General features: G+C 48.3%; 2 pseudogenes; one reads left to right on the forward strand and one right to left on the reverse strand.

Moving 5' to 3' along the window:
• LOC105728176 (non-POU domain-containing octamer-binding protein-like) overlaps nt 1–18,537 on the forward strand; it is a 77,001-nt pseudogene that overhangs the window by 34,130 nt on the left and 24,334 nt on the right.
• Nucleotides 16,166–16,263, reverse strand: LOC135277150 (small nucleolar RNA U13; annotated as a pseudogene).

The raw sequence follows: 18,537 nt of genomic DNA on the forward strand, positions 1-18,537 counted from the left end.
ATAGGCATAGTGCACAAGATAATGTCAGGTGACACCTGTGACACCACTTAGTACCACTTTGAGTCCGGATAGATGACATAGGCCTCTGTGCCTCAGTTTTTCCACCTGTCAAAGAGGAACCATATGAGGATGTACTCCTAAGATTATGTTCAAGCCTAAATAATGTAACCCATGAACGTGGCCAGACCAGCAAGCACCTCCTGCATTTTAAGTACTCTTCCCTTTTGGCTGTTGTTGTTACTGTTGTTGTTTTACTAACTGGAGTGATTTCTAGCCTGCCAAAAAAGTATCAGAAGTTTGTGAAGAAGACCATTATTTCTTACCAACTGATTCATAACCCTAATTTTTCTTTTCTTTTTTTTTTTTTTAGACAGAGTCTCACTCCTGTCCCAGGCTCAAGCGATTCTCCTACTCAGTCTCACAAGTAACTGGGATTACAGGCACCCACAACTAGACCTTGCTAATTTTTGTATTTTTAGTAGAGACGGAGTTTCAGCATGTTGGCCAGGCTGGTCTCAAACTCCTGACCTCATGATCTGCCTACCTCAGCCTCCCAAAGTGCTGATATTACAGGCATGCCCCACCGCCCCCAGCCCATAACCCCAGTTTCTTTTTTACCAACTTTGATTAGGGAACTTGGCACGATGCTCAGATTCCCATAATGCAAATTGTCCTCCCCAATTATAACTGCCAGTTTGTTTTCATCTAAGAAAAACAAGACAGTACAAAAATTGAAATACTGGTCATTTCTGTGGACAAAAAGATAAGTATGGCCAGGTGCGGTGGCTCATGCCTGTAATTCCAGCAATTTGAGAGGCTAAGGCAGCAGATCACTTAAAGCCAGGAGTTCTAGACCAGCCTGACCAACATGGTGAATCCCCCTCTCTACTAAAAATACAAAAATGAGCCAGATAGGGTGGCATGTGCCTATAGTCCCAGCTACTCAGTAGGCTGAGACAGGAGAATCACTTAACCCAGGAGGCAGAGGTTGCAGTGAGCAGAGATCATGCCACTGCACTCCAGCTTGGGCAACAAGATCAGAACTCCATCTCAAAAAATAAAAAAAAAGTAAAGTGACTGCTATTTTCTGGTTATAATTCAGAGTTCATGTGGAAAAGCTAAGCAATATGAAACAATGCAGAGTTCAGGTTTTTAAAAATTACCCCAAATTGGATCAGCAATCTTTTTTTTTTCCTCTTGAGACAGACTAGGTCTTGCTGTTGCCCAAGCTGGTGTGCAGTGGTACAATCACAGATGACTGCAGCCTCGACCTCCTGGGTTCGCTCTGTGCTTCTGCCTCCTGAGGAGCTGGGACTACAGGTGCACACCCCTACACCCAGTTAATTTTTTAAAAATTGTTTTTGTAGAGGTGAAGTCTCACTATCTTGCTCAGGCTGGTCTCGAATCCTGGCCTCAAGTGATCCTCCCACCTCAGCCTTCCAAAATGCTGAGATTATAGGCATGACCTTATTTGGAGACCGGGTCATTACAGAGGTCATCAAGTTAAAGTAGGGCCTGAAGGTGGGGCCCTGATCACATATAACTGGTATCCTTACTAAAAGGGAAATTTGTTGCCAGTAAAAGAAAAAGAATAAAATATTTTTTTCTTGAGATGGGATCTTGTTCTGTCACCCAGGCTGGAGTGTAGTGCTGTGATCTCAGCTCAATGCTGCCCAATCTCCTAGGTTCAAGTGATCCTCCCACCTCAGCCTCATGAGTAGCTGGGACTACAGGTGTGTTCCACTATGCCCAGCTAATTTTCTGTATTTTACATAGAGACAGTATCTCACTATGTTCCCCAGACTGGTCTTGACCTTCTGGGCTCAAGCAATCCTGCCTTGGCCTCCCAAAGTGCTGGGACTATAGGCGTGAGCCACTGTGCCTGCCCAAAGGGAAATTTGCACACAGAGACAGACATGACAGACATGCATAGAAGGATGATGACCACTATAAGGAATGCCTGAGCCAGGAGAGAGGCTGGGACAGCTTCTTCTCCAGAGCCTCCATAGGGAGCCTGGCCTACAGACATCTGACTTTACACTTCTTGCTTACCAACAGGGAGACAATAATTTTTTATTTTATTTATTTATTGAGACAGGGTCTCACGCTGTCGCCTAGGCTTGAGTGCAGTGGTGTGATCTCAGCTTACTGCAGCCTCATCCTCCCTGCCTCAAGCAATCCTCCCACCTCAGCCTCCTGAGTACCTTGGGAACACAGGCAGATACAACCACACCTGGCTAATTTTTTTTTTTTTTCTGAGATGGATTCTTGCTCTGTCCCTGAGTCTGGAGTGCAGTGGTGCAATCTCAGCTCACTGCAGCCTCCACCTTCTGGGTTCAAGCAGTTCTCCTGCCTCAGCCTCCTGAGTAGCTAGGATTACAGGCGTGTGCCACCACACCCAGCTAATTTTTGTATTTTTAGTAGAGATGAGGTTTCACCATGTTGGCCATGGTGCTCGCAAACTCCTGACCTCAAGTGATCCTCTCACTCATGCTCCCAAAATACAGAGATTACAGACATGAGCCATGGCATCTGGCCTGAGACAACAAATCTGTCTTGTTCTAAACCACTTAGTTTGTGGCACTTTGTTACAGCATCCTCAGCAAAATTATACCCAAGGAATAATCCATTTCATTGTTAAAGGACACAGAAGCTCATGCCCTCAGTCATTCATGAATGTGTAATTAGGTTTTGGCCAGGAGCAAAGACTTATCCGTGTAATCCCAGCACTTTGGAAGGCTGAGATGGGAGGATCACTTGAAGCCCAGAGTTTGAGGCCAGCCTGGCCAACATGGTGAGACCCCATCTCCACACACACATAAATATTAGTTGGGCATGGTAGCATGCACCTGTAATCTTAGCTATTCAGGAGGCTGAGGTAGGAGGATTGCTTGAGCCTGGGAGTAAGAGGCTGCAGTGAGCTATGATTGTACCACTGCACTGTAGTCTGTACAACACAGGAAGTCCCTATCTCTAAAAAAACAAACAGAAAGGTCAGGGGTTTGATTTTGTGTTTTTATTGTTGTTACTGTTGTTTTTTGAGATGGAGTCTTATGCTCTGCCCAGGCTGGAGTGCAGTGGTTCAATCTCAGCTCACTGCAGCCTCCAGCTCCTGTGTTCAAGTGATTCTCCCACCTCAGCCTCCCGAGTAGCTGGGATTACAGATGTTCACCACCACACCCAGCTCATTTTTTTAGTAGAGATGGGGTTTCTCCATGTTGGCCAGGCTGGTCTCAAACTCCTGACCTCAGGAGACCCACCTGTCTCGGACTCCCAAAGTGCTGGGATTACAGATGTGGGTCATTGCACCTGGTCTATTTCATATTTTGGCTGGGTTGGGCCTGGCAGGTGTATGGTTAATAAACCAGGTCTAAATATTTCCAGGCTACCGGTGGGTTGGGTACGCACTGACAGCAATGTTGTGGATGGTGATATTGGCTTCGAACATGGAAGAAAACAAGATCTGATCTTCTTTTTTCACCCAGATGGTGTCGATGAGCTGACCTAGGAGATAACAGGACAGGTACATGAGGCCCCGTGTACATCCTGGGAAAGGGGATGCTAACTGCTGGGACCCCAGACCTCCTACCACCACCCAGCCCACCCAGCCAGTGGCTCTTCCATGTTCCTTACAGCTTTTGAGAAGTTCCCTATTCAAAGGAGGATGAATCAAGGAAAGTACAGGGCTGGGGCACAATTTTTTTAAACATGACAAGGAATATGCTTTGGTTCAAGAAAATCCATGGCCAGGCATGGTGGCTCACGCCTGTAATCCCAGCACTTTAGGAGGCTGAGTTGAGAGGATCACTGGAGGTCAGGAGATCGAGGCCATCATGGCCAACATAGTGAATTCCCATCTCTACTAAAAATACAAAAATTAGCCAGGTGTGGTGGCATATGCCTGTAGTCCCAGCTACTCGAGAAGCTGGGGCTGGAGAATCCCAGGAGGTGGAGGTTGCAGTGAGCTGAGACCACACCATTGTATTCCTGCCTGGGTGACAGTGAGAATCCATTTAAAAAATAAAAATAAAATGAGAAAACCCTATCCTTCTGCCAGGCATGGGGGTCTATGCCTGTAATCCCAGCACTTTGGGAGGCTGAGATGGCAGATCACTTGAGGTCAGGAGTTCAAGATCAGCCTGGCTAACATGGCAAAACTTTATCTCTACTAAAAAGACAAAAATGGTTGCATGTGCCTGTAATCCCAGCTACTTGGGAGAGGGAGGCAGGAGAATTGCTCGAACCTGGAAGGTGGAGGTTGCAGTGAGCTTAGATCACTCCACTGCACTTCAGCCTGGGGGCAGAGCCAGACTCCATCTCAAAAGAAAAAAGAAAAGACAACTTGACCCCCACTAGTCTTCTCTATAAGCAGGCTCAGAGGGATGGCTGTGTTTTTGGTCAGCCAGGGGCTTGAATACAAGGGAATGTCTTCTAATACAGGTGACTACTATAAACAATAAAACAGGTGAGGTTTGGCGGCTCTCATCTGTAATCCCAGCACTTTGGGAGGCTGATGTTGGAGGATCACTTGAGACCAGCCCGGGCAACAGGGTGAAAGCCCATCTCTACAAAAAATAAGTTAGTATTGCATGGTGGTGCACCTGTGGTCCCAGCTACTGGGAGGCTGAAGCAGGAGGACTGCTTGAGCCTGAGATGTGGAGGCTGCAGTGAGCCACAGTTGCACCTGGATGCAGTGAGCCTGGATGACAGAGTGAGATCTTGTCTTAAAAAAAAAAATCCCATTGTAAGGATAAAACAAGCTGAGTACAGTGACTCACAGCTTAATATCTGGACTTTTTGAAGCTAAGGAAGGAAGACTGCTTGAAGCTAGGAGTTTGAGACCAGCGTGCATAATATAGGGGAACCCAGTCTCTACAAAAAACACAAAAAAATTAGCCAGGCATGGTGGCACATTCTTGTAGCCAGCTACTCGGGAGGCTGAGGGGGGGAGGATTGTTTGAATCCAGGGAAGGTGGAGACTGCAGTGAGCTATGATGTCACCTCTGCACTCCAGCCTGGGTGGAGTAGTACAGTCAGAACTCAGCGCAGCCTGCATCTCGACAGAGTAAGATTCTGTCTCAAAAAAAAAGGCTGGGTCTCATGCCTGTAATCCTAGCACTTTGGGAGGCTGAGGTGGGCAAATCACTAGATCAGGAGATCGAGATCATCCTCGCCAACATGGTGAAACTCCATCTCTACTAAAAATACAAAAAAAATTAGGTGGGTGTGGTGGCGCATGCCTGTAGTCCCAGCTACTCAGGAGACTGAGGCAGAATTGCTTGAACCAAGGAGGTGGAGATTGTAGTGAGCTGAGTTCACACCTCTGCACTATAGCCTACAGATGTGTGCCACCAGGCCTGGCTAGTTTTTGTATTTTAGTAGAGAGGGGTTTTGCCATGTTAGCCAGGCTGGTCTCCAACTCCTGACCTCAGGTGATCTGCCCACTTCAGCCTCCCAAAGTGCTGGTATTGCAGGTGTGAGCCACTGTGCCCATTCTGATTTTTTTCACATATTTAAAAATATAAAACCAATAAACATTCTTATGCAGCTCATGGGCTGTATAAAAACGGGGTGGGATCTCTATGTCTCTCGTGCAGATACTATATGCCATGGTTTCCAGAGCCCTGGCTAGATGTTTGTTTGTTTGAGATGGAGTCTTCTCTTGGCTAGTCTGCTGGAGTGGCGTGATCTCAGCTCACTGCAACCTCTGCCTCCCGGGTTCAAGCAATTCTGTGCCTCAGCCTTCCTAGTAGCTGGGATTACAGGCACTACCACATCCAGCTAATTTTTTGTATTTTTAGTAGAGATGGGGTTTTACTACATTGGCCAGGTGCTCTCAAGTTCCTGGCCTCAAGAGATCTGCCTAACTCGGCTTCCCAAAGTGCTGGGATCACAGGCATGAGCCCTGGCTAGGTACATTTAAGGTATAACAGCATATGGATGCTGAGGTGGGAGGATCACTTGAGGCCAGGAGATCAAGGCTAGCCAGGCAACATACCAACCAGAGATCCTATCTGTACAAAAAAAGTTTTTTAAATTAACTGAGCATGTTGGTAGTGTACACCTATAGTACTAACTACTTGGGAGGCCGAGGCAGGAGGATCTCTTGAGCCCAGGAGTTCAAGGTTACAGTGAGCTGTGATCATGCCACTGAATTCCAGCTCTGAGACAGAGCAAGACCTTATTTCTAAAAATTGTAAAAAATGTTTCATTTTCTTAAGACAGAGTCTTGCTACATCACACAGGCTGGAGTGCAATGGTGCAATCTCAGCTCACTGCAACCTCTGCCTCCTGAGTTCAAACAGTTCTCTAGCCTCAGCCTCCTGAAGAGCTGAGATTACAGGCAAGCACCACTGGGTCTGACTCATTTTTGTATTTTTAGTAGACACCGGGTTTCACCATATTGGCCAGGCTGGTCTCCAACTCCTGACCTGAAATGATCCACCCATCTCGGGTGCTGAGATAACAGGTGTGAGCCGCTGTGCCTGGCCTTGTGAAAAATGTTAGTGGCAGTTTGATTATAATTGAATACTTAAAAAAAAATCAAATGTGCATGCATATGATTGTTTTTGCCAGGACTAGGGGCCAGGACATTTTCTAATGCCTTCACCTTGTATTCTAGGGCCTTGCAAACAATAGGTGCTTAGCAGGTGCAATAGAAGGCACTCAGACAGTGCTTGATGTGCAGTGCATACATGTCATTAGGAAGAAAGAGACAAGAGAGGAAGAAGATGGGAAAATTCAGGGCAATTGATCAGGTTGACACCATCGTTGCTAAAAGTCAGAGGAGACCAGGCTGTGTGTGGTGGCTCATGCTTGTAATTTCAGCACTTTAGGAGGCTGAGGCAGGTGGATTACTTGAGGTCAGGAGTTTGAGACCAGCCTGGCCAACATGGCAAAACCTCATCTCTACTGAAAATACAAAAATTAGCCAGGCATGGTGTGGCAGGCACCTGTAATCCCGGCTACTAAGGAGGCTGAGGCAGGAGAATCTCTTGAACCTGGGAGGCGTAAACTACAGTTAGATGACATTACACCACTACACTCCAGCCTGAGGGACAGCAAGACTCTACGTCAAAAAAAAAAAAAAAAAAAAGAAGACCAAGATATCCGCAGATAATGCACCATGTCACTCTCCCTGTGCACTTTTCCTGCCTCTTGGTAAACAGCTCCTAACATCACCATGAGATCCTGGTGAAGCAGGGGTGGATACTGGGGTTGCTACAGTTTAATGAACCATTTTTCCCCCCAGAGAGATGCTCATCTTCTGTCAGATTCCTTTGAGTGTTTTTCCAACCCCTGCTGTGGGCTGTTTACCCTCAGGGCATTTCTCTATGGGCCACCAGGTGGCGCCATTGCTGCAAAAGTGAAACAAACTGACCCAAGATTAGAAAATAGGTGGGTCAAACATGTAATCCCAGCATTTAGGAAGGCTGAGATGGGTAGATCACTTGAGGCCAGGAGTTCGAGACCAGCCTGGCAACATGGTGAAACCATGTCTTTACTAAAAATACAAAAATTAGCCAGGCATAGTGATGCACTCCTGTAATCCCAGCTACTCAGGAGGTTGAGACAGGAGAATTGTTTGGGAAGCAGAGGTTGCAGTGAGCCAAGATCATGACACTGCACTCCAGCCTGGGTAACAGAGCGAGACTCCATCTCAAAAAAAAAAAAAAAAAAAAAAAGTATTCCTAAGGACTGAGGGGAGAAACTGAGGCATGCAGACTGGAGTTGGGGTGGGGCTTGGCAAGAGAATGGGTTCACGTAACCAGTGAAGGACTCTCAGAAAGTCACAACAACTTAAAAATCATTTATTCTACCTCCCACTTCCACATTTTCCAGATATAGAAACCAAAGCTGAGAGGGGAAAGATAACTATCCCAAAAGCACCGTGTTGGTAGGGAGCAGGGTTGCCAGAGAAAACACAGGACATCCAGTGAAGTGAGAGTGTTGGACTCTCAGTGTATGTCCCAAATAATGCACGAGACTTAGACTAAAAACTTCTTCACTCTTTGTCTTCAAATGTAACTGGGCATCTGTATGATGATTTGCTAAGTCTGACAACCCTCACGAGGGTGAAATGAAGATTGGGAAGATTATTAAATGTAATAAGGAAACATGCAAATGAGGACAACTCTGTTCCCATTTTACAGACAAGGGAATTGCATGTTAGGGAGGTGACTTGCCCAAGGCCACACTCAAAAGCGTCAGAGTCAGGATTTGAACCCGGTCCTGATTCCAGAGGTCTCAACTTCCCTGTCCTACTCATGTGTGTGCATGTTCTGTCTTGAATATAACCCTCTCCCCTTCGTGTAAGTGGGCCATTCCCCTGCCTGACATTGAAGGACCCTGTCTTCAGCAGGCACCTCCTGACCCAGCAGACCCCCATGAGCCCAGATCCCTGGGACCTGGTGGCTGCCCTTATCACATTCCCCAACTCCCTATCTTAGGGCCCAAGTCTGACCTTCAGGATCTGCAGCTGTGTTACAGGAAAGTGGACTCAATCCAGACCCCAAGAGAAGGTTCTTGGCTCTCATTCAAGAAACAACTCAGGGCGAGTCTGTAAAGTGAAAGCACACTTTTTGTTTGTTTGTTTTTGAGATGGAGTCTCACTCTGTTGCCCAGGCTAGATAGAGGGCAGTGGTGTGATCTTGGCTCACTACAACTTATGCCTCCCGGGTTCAAGTTATTTTCCTGCTTCAACCTCCTGAGTAGCTGGGATCACGGGGGCTCACCAACACACCTGACTAATTTTTATATTTTTAGTAGAGACAGGGTTTCACCATGTTGGTCAGGCTGATCTCGAACTCTTGGCCTCAGGTGATCTACCTGCCACGGCCTCCCAAAGTGCTGGGATTACAGGTGTGAGCCACAGAGCAAGTTTATTCTTTCCTAAAAAACTTGCTTTTTTAGATAGAATGGAGAGCAAGGTTATTCTTTCCTAGAAAAGCAAGTGTTTTTAAAGTAAAGCTAGAATGGCTACTCCATAGAGCAGCCCAGAGCCCATCTTGAGGGTTATTTCTTTATGACATGCTGAATGACGGGTAGATTATTCACAACTCCCCTTTTTTAGATCATATAGGACAACTTTCTGATGTTGCCATGGCATTTGTAAACTGTAATGGTGCTGCTGGCAATGTAGCAGTGAGGACGACCAGAGGTCACTCTCCTGGCCATCTTGGTTTTGGGGGGTTTTGGACTGGCTTCTTTGCTGCAGCCTGTTTTATCAGCAAGGTCTCTGTGACCTGTATCCTGTGCTGACCTCCTATTTCATCCTGTGACTTAGAATGCCTTCACTGCCTGGGAATGCAGCCCAGTAGATCTGAGCCTCCTTTTACCCAGCTCCTATTCAAGATGGAGTTGCTGTAGTTGATACGCTTCTGGCAGCTGGGCTCCTTGGGATCTCCTGACATTCTGTCCCCTCTGTCCCCAGCTCCTGGGCCCCTCTGCCCTCACCACCATCGCTGTCTTCCTAAGCCTCCTCCCTCTGAATTTCTTCACCGCCATGAAGAGGAATCACCGTCAGGTTCAGCTTTTGGGAAATGGATGGACCAGGCAGGAAGTAGGGAGGAAGACACAGGCCCTGGTGTGGGTGATGGGGAGGGGAGAGCTGAGTGGGAGCCCGTGGGTCTGGCTTTGTTCTTGTCTCTGTGAGTTGCCTATTTTGCAGAGCTGCCCCGCTCCTTCCCCATCACAGTGGACGGCGGCTCCTCCCTCCAGTGTCCAGGCCCCAGGCCCTGGGCCTGATCAATGCCTTTTTCTCCTGCACCCCATCAGTCAGCAGATTTGCTTGGTGTCACCTTGAAAATGCATCCAGCAGCAAGGCCCTGGCTCACTCCCTACTTCTGCCCCCAGCCTCTCTCCACTCCCAGCCACAGGAAACCTGTGTGAGCCGAATCTATTGCACCCTCCTCTGCTCAGTCCCATAGCAGCCCCATTTTCCTTGTCTGAGCCAAAGGCCCCACAGTGGCCCACCAGGCCCACCCTGAGCTGCCTCATTGCCTCCAGCCTCACCTTCCACCAATCTCCCTCCCTTTCCCACCTGCCCCCCTTCCCCATCCTCACACTTGCCTGATGTTCACATATCTCTCCAGGCATCTGCTTTAGCTGTTCCCTATGCCTAGACCACCCTCACTCCAGAAGACCCTTGTCCCCTCCAGTACTCCCTGCAGTCAGGGCAGACTCCCTCACCACCATCCAGCAAGGACATGGCCCACCCATCCCTCTCCTCCCAGCGGCTCCCTTCCTTGGCCTGTCCTGGGTTCGTTTTTGCTTTTCCGCAGCACTTCCCACTTCCTAAAGGGCCCTGCAGGAAGTGCCTGACAGGCTCCGCAGGGGCTGATGGTCTCGCTCTCCTTAGACTGGAAGCTCCACAACAGCACGGGCCACTCACTGTGGCAGACTCAGTATCTAGTTAGTGCTCGGCATGCAGAAGGTCCTGGATAAGTGTTTGAGAACTACGGAAGAAAGGAGGGAGGGGAGAAAGGGAAGGGAGGAGTGAAAAGGAGGGAGGGAATGAAAGGAAAGGGGAGGACAGATGGAGGGAAGGAAAGAGTTGAAAGAGGAAGACAAGGAATAAGAGAGGGAAGGAAGAAAGAGGGAAGAACGAAAGGGCAGGAGAGTGGAAGAAAGGAGTAGGGAAGAAAGGAAAGAAAGGCGGGAGAGAGTGAGGGAGTGAAGGGGGATGGAGGGAAGGAACTTATTTCCTCTCTAGACCCAGCTGTCCCAATGTCCATCTGTCACTGGGACTGTTTCTCCAGCCTCCTGTGTGGCCTCCTCCAGGCATGGTGGCTCACACCTGTAATTCCAGCACTTTGGGAGGTCGAGGCAGGCGGATCACCTGAGGTCAGGAGTTCCAAACCAGCCTGGCCAACATGGCAAAATGCTATCTCTATTAAAAAATACAAAGATTAGCTGAGCATGGTGGCAAGCACCTATAATCCCAGCTACTCCAGAATCTCAGGCAGGAGAATCACTTGAACACGGGAGGCGGAGGTTGCAGTGAGCCGAGATCACGCCACTGCACTCCAGTCTGGTAACAGAGCAAGACTCCATCTCAAAAAATAACCTTCTCCAGGCAGCTGCCTTCTGATGATGCCCCCTCCCCCGGTGAAGCATGGGAGACCCCAAACTCCTGCCTGACCTTAAAGTGCCAAGTGACCCTGCCCACACACTGCTCTGGCCACACTGAGCGTCCTCCAAGTCATGCTGCTCCCTGTTCCTGGGTTTTTGCAGCCCCCTGTCTCAAAACCTCCCCTCCCTCTTCCCGGCTCCATCCCCCCAACCTCTGCCTGCCCAGCACCCACCTCCTGGTCATTTAACATGTAGCTCAGGCTGTAATCCCAGCACTTGAGGAGACTGAGGGCGGAGGATCACTTGAGCCTAAGAGCTTGAGGCTAGCCTGGGCAATATAGTGAGACCTCGCCCCACTCCACCAAAAATGTAAAAGAAAAAAAGATGTAGCTCAGACATTATCCATCTCCAGGTAGCCTTCCTGATGGCACCATACCCAGGTGGGCTCAGGGGCAGCCTCTGTTCTCCGGGCATCAGAATCTGCCTCCCCAGGGCAATGGTCACGGGTCAGCTCCTGCAGGAGTCCAGGCACAGAATGACAGTGGATGGATCAGGACTGAGAGTCAGAGATGCGGAGAGGCAGACAGCTTTGAGACACACTTGGCAAGATCAGTGGCATTTGCTCCAGGGTGGCTGTCAGGGTGCAGTGAAGAATTCTGGACCGGCCCTGTTTTCATCTCTTCCCTCCAATCCCAGGAGAGCAAATGAGGCAGAAGGACTTGCGGGCCTGGCTCACCAGCTCCATCCTCAGGAACTTGAGGACCATCAAGTTCCATGGCAGGGAGGGAGCCTTTCTGGACAGAGTCCTGGGCATCTGGGTCCAGGAGCTGGGCACCTTGTGGACCTCCGGCCTCCTCTTCTCCGTGGCACTGGTGTCCTTCCAAGTGTCTACATTTCTGGTGATGTCACTCTAGTCTCTATGCCAAGCAGGACTGGGGAAGGAGGTGAGGTAGGCAGAACCTCCCACATCCTACCACCCTGTCTATCAAAACCCACACATTCTGGATCCTGTTCTCTTGGGGTTCCTCCTGTCTTCTGCGTCAATGAATTAATCACATCATTCTGGTGAAGGTGGCAGCAGCTGATGAGGTCTGCTGTTCTGAGAGTACCAGGCTTCTACTGATGTGGGGGAGGAGGGTTCAGGTGCAGGTGGGTTGCAGAGGTAGAATCTGGGGTCTGAGTGGCTTCCCTGCTGCTGCCCAGCAGATGTCCACAGCCACCTTGTCACTGACGTGATCCTTGTCCTGCCATTCTGTCATTTATTTCCGATGGCTGTCAGAACAATCTTCCTGAAGCACAGCTCTCAGAAGAATTTAAACATGTTGATGCATAGGCCAGGCACAGTGACTCACACCTGCCATCCCAGCTCTTTGGGAGGCTGAAGTGGCTTGAACCTGGGTGACAGAGATTGCAGTGAGCCGAGATTGTGCCACTTCACTCCAGCCTGGGCGATAGAGCAAGACTTTGTCTCAAAAACAAAACAAAACAAAAGGACCAGAAATGGCACCAACACCTAGAGCCCTCCTGTGCTGCTCTCCCCAGGAGTCCCCAGGTTCAGCCTTCATGTCTATCACCTTCACAGAGAGACCTTTCCTGACCACCTTCACCACCACAGCACTCCTGCTCATGCCAGTGCACTCTACACCTGCACCTGGTTTCTCTTTACTTTCTTATTTTTGATACAGAGTCTTGCTCTGTTCCCCAGGCTGGATTGCAGTGGCACAATGTCGGCTCACTGCCACCTCCACCTCCTGAAATCAAGCAATCCTCCCACCTCAGCCTTCTGAGTAGCTAGGATTACAGGCAGGTGCCAGCACAGCTGCCTCATTTTTTTTGTGTGTGTGTACTTTTAGTAGAGGGGGCATTTCACCATGTTGGCCAGGCTGGTCTTGAACTCCTAACCTCAAGGGATCCATCCACAGTCTCCCAAAGTGCTGGGATTACAGGTGTGAGCCATCGCACCTGGCTGCACCTGCTTTAGTATTTATTCTTCATAGTGCTTTCCACCTGGTGTGCTGTCTGTGTTAATGGTTTGTTTATGGATCGCCTGTCTCTTTCCCCATCATTAGAATGATGGATCCATTAAGAGAGCAGCAACTTTGTTTTGCTCATTGCTGTTTCCCCAGAACCTGGAACCCCACCGGATGTATGATAACCAGGCAGTAGTTATTAGTGGAATGAATGAATGTAAGAATGAATGAACGGCCGGGTGCTGTGGCTGATGCCTGTAATCCCAGCACTTTGGGAGGCCAAGGTGGGTGGATTGCTTGAGGTCAGGAGTTCGAGACCTGCCTGGACAACATGGTGAAACCCTATCTCTACTAAAAATACAAAAGTTAGCTAGGAATGATGGTGCACGCCTGTAATCCCAGCTACTTGGGAGGCTGAGGCAGGAGAATTGCCTGCATCCAGGAGATGGAGGTTACAGTGAGTCTAGATCGCGCCACTGCACTCTAGCCTGGCAGAAAGACAGAGACTGTCTCAGAAATAAATAAAAATGATTAAAAAAGAGAATGAATGAAAGACAGTAAGGCCTAGATAGAACGAATAAGATACAGTAATCAATAGTACACAAGGGAAATTACAGTGAATGAGAATTTACTTGAATATTTCAAGATAGCTAGAAGAGAAGGATTTTTGTGTTCCCAAAACAAAAGATAAATATTTGAGGTGATGACTGTCTCAGTTACCCTGATTTGATCATTACATATTGTCTACAGCTGGGATCCCCAACCCTCCAGCCATGGATCAGTACCAGTCTGTAGCCTGTTTTTGTTTTTGTTTTTGTGTTTTTTTGAGACAGTCTCACTCTGTGCAGTGGTGCTATTTCTCGGGTCAATGTAACCTCCATCTCCGAGGTTCAAACAGTTCTCCTGCCTCAGTCTCCTGAGTAGCTGGGATTACAGGCATGTACCAGCACACCTGGCTAATTTTTGTAATTTTAGTAGAGACGGGGTTTCATCACGTTGGCCAGGCTGGTCCCAAACTCCTTACTTCAGGTGATTCTCCCTCCTCATTCTTCCAAAGTGCTGGGATTACAAGTGTGAGACATTGCGCCCGGCCTTTGTTTTTTGACACGGAGTTTCGCTCTTGTTGCCCAGGCTTGAATGCAATGGTGTGATCTTGGCTCACTGCAACCTCCTCTCCTGGATTCAAGCGACTTTCCTGCCTCAGACTCCCAAGTAGCTGGAATTACAGGTTTGAGCCACCAAACCAGGCTAATTTTTGTATTTCTAGTAGAGACAGGGTGTCTCTATGTTGGTCAGATTGGTCTCGAACTCCCGACACCCACCTCAGTCTCCCAAAGTGCTGGGATTACAGGCCTGAGCCACCGAGCCCGGCTCACCTGTTAGGAACTGGGCAGGCAGCACAGCAGGTGAACAGCGGGTGGGCGAGGGAGGCTTCTTCTGTGTTCACAGCCGCTCCTTATTGCTGGCATCACCGCCTGAGCTCCACCTCCTGTCAGATCGGTGGTGGTGTTAGAGTCTCATAGGAGCGCAAACCCTACTGTAAACAGCACGTGATGGAGCTGGGCTGCGTGCTCCTTATGAGAATCTAATGCCTGTTGATCTGTCACTGCCTCCTATCACCCCCAGAAGGGACCATCTAGTTTCAGGAAAACAAGCTCAGGGCTCCCACTGATTCTACGTTACGGTGAATTGTGTAAGTATTTCATTTTATGTTATAATGTAATAATAATAGAAGTAGGCCAGGCTCAGTGGCTCATGCCTGTCATCCCAGCATTTTGGGAGGCTGAGGCAGGCAGATCACGTGAGGTCAGGAGTTCAAGACCAGCCTGGCCAACATGGTGAAACCACATCTCTACTAAAAGTACAAAAACTGGCCAGGCATGGTGGCAGGAACCTGTAATCCCAGCTACTTGGGAGGCTGAGGCAGGAGAATTGCTTGAACCCAGAGGCAGACGTTATAGTGAACCAAGATCATAGCATTTTGGGAGGCTGAAGTGGGCAGATCACCTGAAGTCAGCAGTTCGAGACCAGCCTGGCCCAGTGGTGAAAACCCGTGTCTAATAAAAATACAAAAATTAGCTGAGTGTGGTGTTAGGCACCTATAATCCGAGCTACTCAGGAGGCTGAGGCAAAAGAACTGCTTGAACCCATAAGGTGGAGGTTGCAGTGAGCTGAGATCATGTCCCTGCACTCCAGCCTGGGTGATAGAGCAAGATTCTGTCTTTTTTTTTAAAAAAAAAAAAAAAGCAAGCCAGTTACAATGGCTTTTACCTGTAATCCCAGAACATTGGGAGGCCAAGGTGGGAAGATCACTTGAGGCTAGGAGTTCCAGGTAAAGCTGGGCAACATAGCAAGACCCCATCTCTACAAAACATTTTTTAAAAATTAGCCAGGCACAGTGGCATGTGCCTGTAGTCTCAGCTACTCGAGGCTGAGGTAAGAGGATTGCCGGAGCCCAGGAGGTGGAGGCTGCAGTCAGCCATGATTGTGCCACTGCACGCCAGCCTGGGTGACAGAGTGAGACCCTGTCTCTAAAAAAAAAAAGATTTCAGAGTAGAGAAAGGAGTGAATTGTAACTTCAAGCATGCCATGTCCCAAATTTCCAGCAGAAGTGTTGATGCACGCCCCAAGAAATCTGCATTAGTTTCCCAGCGCTGCCTTAACAAAGTACTCTAAACTTTGTGGCTTCAACCACAGAGATTTATTCTCACAGTTCTGGAGGCCAGGAGTCTGAAATCAAGGGGTCTTTGTTTGTTTTTCCTGTGAAGGCTGTGAGGGAGAATCTGTCCCAGGTCTCGCTCCTGGATTCTCATAGCCTCCAGAGTTCCTTGGCTTATAGGTGGTCTCCTGTCTCTGTCTTGACATTGTCTTCCCTTTGTAGGTGTCTTTGTCCACACATCCCCTTTTTATAAGGACACCAGGCCAACGGGATTAGGATTCACCCTCATTACCTCAGCTTAGCTTGATCACATGTGAAGAACCTATTTCCAAATAAGGTTCCATCCACAGACTCTGTGGCGTAGGGCTTCAGCGTCTTTCAGGGAGACGCAGGACAACGCATAATGCTATAGATTTGCAAATATTTTTAGTTTGAGTTTCTGGGTTTTATTTTTTCTTTTTCGCATCAGATGGGTGATGTAATAATATTGTAACAAGTTTTGAGGAAGGCACATACCATACAATAGCATGGAAACTCAATCGTCATGCTTAGGTTTTGGTTTTTTAATTTTAATTTTTCTTGAGGTAGAGTCTTGCTCTGTTACTCAGGCTGGAGGGCAGTGGTACAAACATGGCTCACTGCAGCCTCGACCTCCTGGGCTCCAGCGATCTTCCCACCTCAGCATCCCAAAGTGCTAAGATTACAGGAATGAGCCACCATGCCCAGCTGTTCCCTATTTTTTGTTTGTATCTTGCTCTTTTTACTCAAAAATATACCTTTGTGGCTGGGAATGCTGGCTCATGCTTGGAATCCTCAGCACTTTGGCGAGGCAGGAGGATCATTTGAGGTCAGTAGTTCAAGACCAGCCTGGCCAACATGGTGTAATGCCTTCTCTACTAAAAATACAAAAATGAGCTGGGCGTGGTCGTGCATGCCTGTAATCCCAGTGACTCCTAAAAACATCAGCGTCTCCCATGTGGTGCGAATGACCATGTAATAATAGTCCATGGAGTAGAATGTATTCAGCTAGTTTCATAATGAAGTTTTTCCCAGGTTTCCTCTCTTACAATTATTGTGTGATGAACACCTTTCTCTCTGCAGAGTAAATTCTTAACAGTGGAATTCCCTGGCCACAAGGTTTAAATGTTTTTCTCATTTCTTTTCTCTCTCCTTCCTTTTTTTCTTTTCTTTCTCTCCCTCCCTCTATTCCCTCTCTTTCCCCCATGTCTTTTCCCCCTCTCTTCCCCTCCTTTTCCCACCTCCCCTGCTTTTCTCTTTCTTTTACAAGGTCTTTTATGCAATGGCATGATCCTAGATCACTGCAGCCTCGAACCCCTGGGCCCAAGTGATCCTCTTGCCTCAGCCTCCCAAGTAGCTGGGACTAAGGCCTGTGCCACCTTGCCCTTCTGTTTTTTTCTTTTCTTTTTTGTGGAGATGGGTCTTACTATATTGTACAGGCTCATTTTCATCTTAGTAGGTGTTTTTCAAGGGTTCTTACCGAAGGGTACCTGGATGGAACTTAGTGAGTCACTTGAAGCCCTTGTCATTGTTTTGAAGTTTTGTGTCTGTCTCCTCCATCCTGGGGAGAAGATTTAAAACTTCTATCCCCTTTTCAAGTAGATCAATGACTTCAAAAAATATACAAATGTTGGGAGGCCAAGGCAGGAGGATCACATGAAGTCAGGAATTTGGGACAAGGCTGGCCAAGAAGGTGAAACCCTGTCTCTACTATAAAATACAAGACTTATCTGGGCATGGTGGTGCACACCTGTAGACCCAGCTTCTCAGGAGGCTGAGGCAGGCGAATTGCTTGAATCTGGAAGGTAGAGGTTGCAGTGAGTTGAGATCGCTCCACTGCACTCCAGCCAGGATACAAATAGCAGCTTTAGACTTGAGCCTGCCAGGCATGACCACTGGGCACGTTCAGCAGTGGATCTCTCAATTCTGCCTCAGTTTCCAGTGTCTTCTCAGAGAGGCCTGAATTGGAGCTGGGGCTGGATGTCTTGCTGCATCCTCTCTCCAATTTCACCTGTGCTATCAGCCTGGGTGGGGAGAAGACCGATGTCAGGGAGAGCCATCTTCCTCCTAAAGCTCCACCTGTCTGATGGCTGAGACTTCTGCCTCATTTTCAGAACTCCCAAGGGCCCTTGAACATCTCATTATTTGCTAAATGTGCAAGTACAGATTGCCTGTACCGCCCCGGGACCTTCATGCCACTCCCTATAGAGCTGTCTGAAGTCTGGACATGTTTTATTTGCCTTTGGAGAAATTCTAGTTCCATCTGCCACAGACTCATCACAGTTACAGTAACAGCCGGTACTCTGTAACTTTCTGGAGCCTGTTCGAGCAGACAGGAGGTCCCTTCTTTAAGTCCTCTCTGTAACCCCATACAAGATTAGGAAACTGAGGCAGATAAGCTCATGAATACAAAGTGCCAGAGCTTGGGTTCAACTTGTCTCAAAGTTTATGGGATTAAGGTTGGTGTGGGAAGTGTTCTGCTTGGCACCCTCTCCCCTGGTGTGTGTTGGGGTTGGGTCCTGTGTTGCCTGGAGGCCCAGTTTAGGCCTGCTGACCTGACACAATTGTAACTAGTGTTCTCTTTAACTGCAAAGTGTTGTGGTTTGGGAGAGAAATTCTGTGCTCACCCTGCTCACGTGCACCCTGAAGAAGCTCTGACACCACCGCACAGCCTCTGATACACACTGGAGAAAGCCAGCGCTAGGATGTGCCTGTCAGCACGAAAAGCTGTGAGCATCTACATACACACGTAGACATGCCTGTGCACCTACATTCATATACACACACATATACACATCTTTACACACATCTGCATAC

The sequence above is a fragment of the Aotus nancymaae genome, unplaced genomic scaffold (assembly GCF_030222135.1).
Source record: "Aotus nancymaae isolate 86718 unplaced genomic scaffold, 86718_ANA_hifiasm-v0.15.2.pri h1tg000029l, whole genome shotgun sequence".
In the NCBI taxonomy this organism is placed as follows: Eukaryota; Metazoa; Chordata; class Mammalia; order Primates; family Aotidae; genus Aotus; species Aotus nancymaae.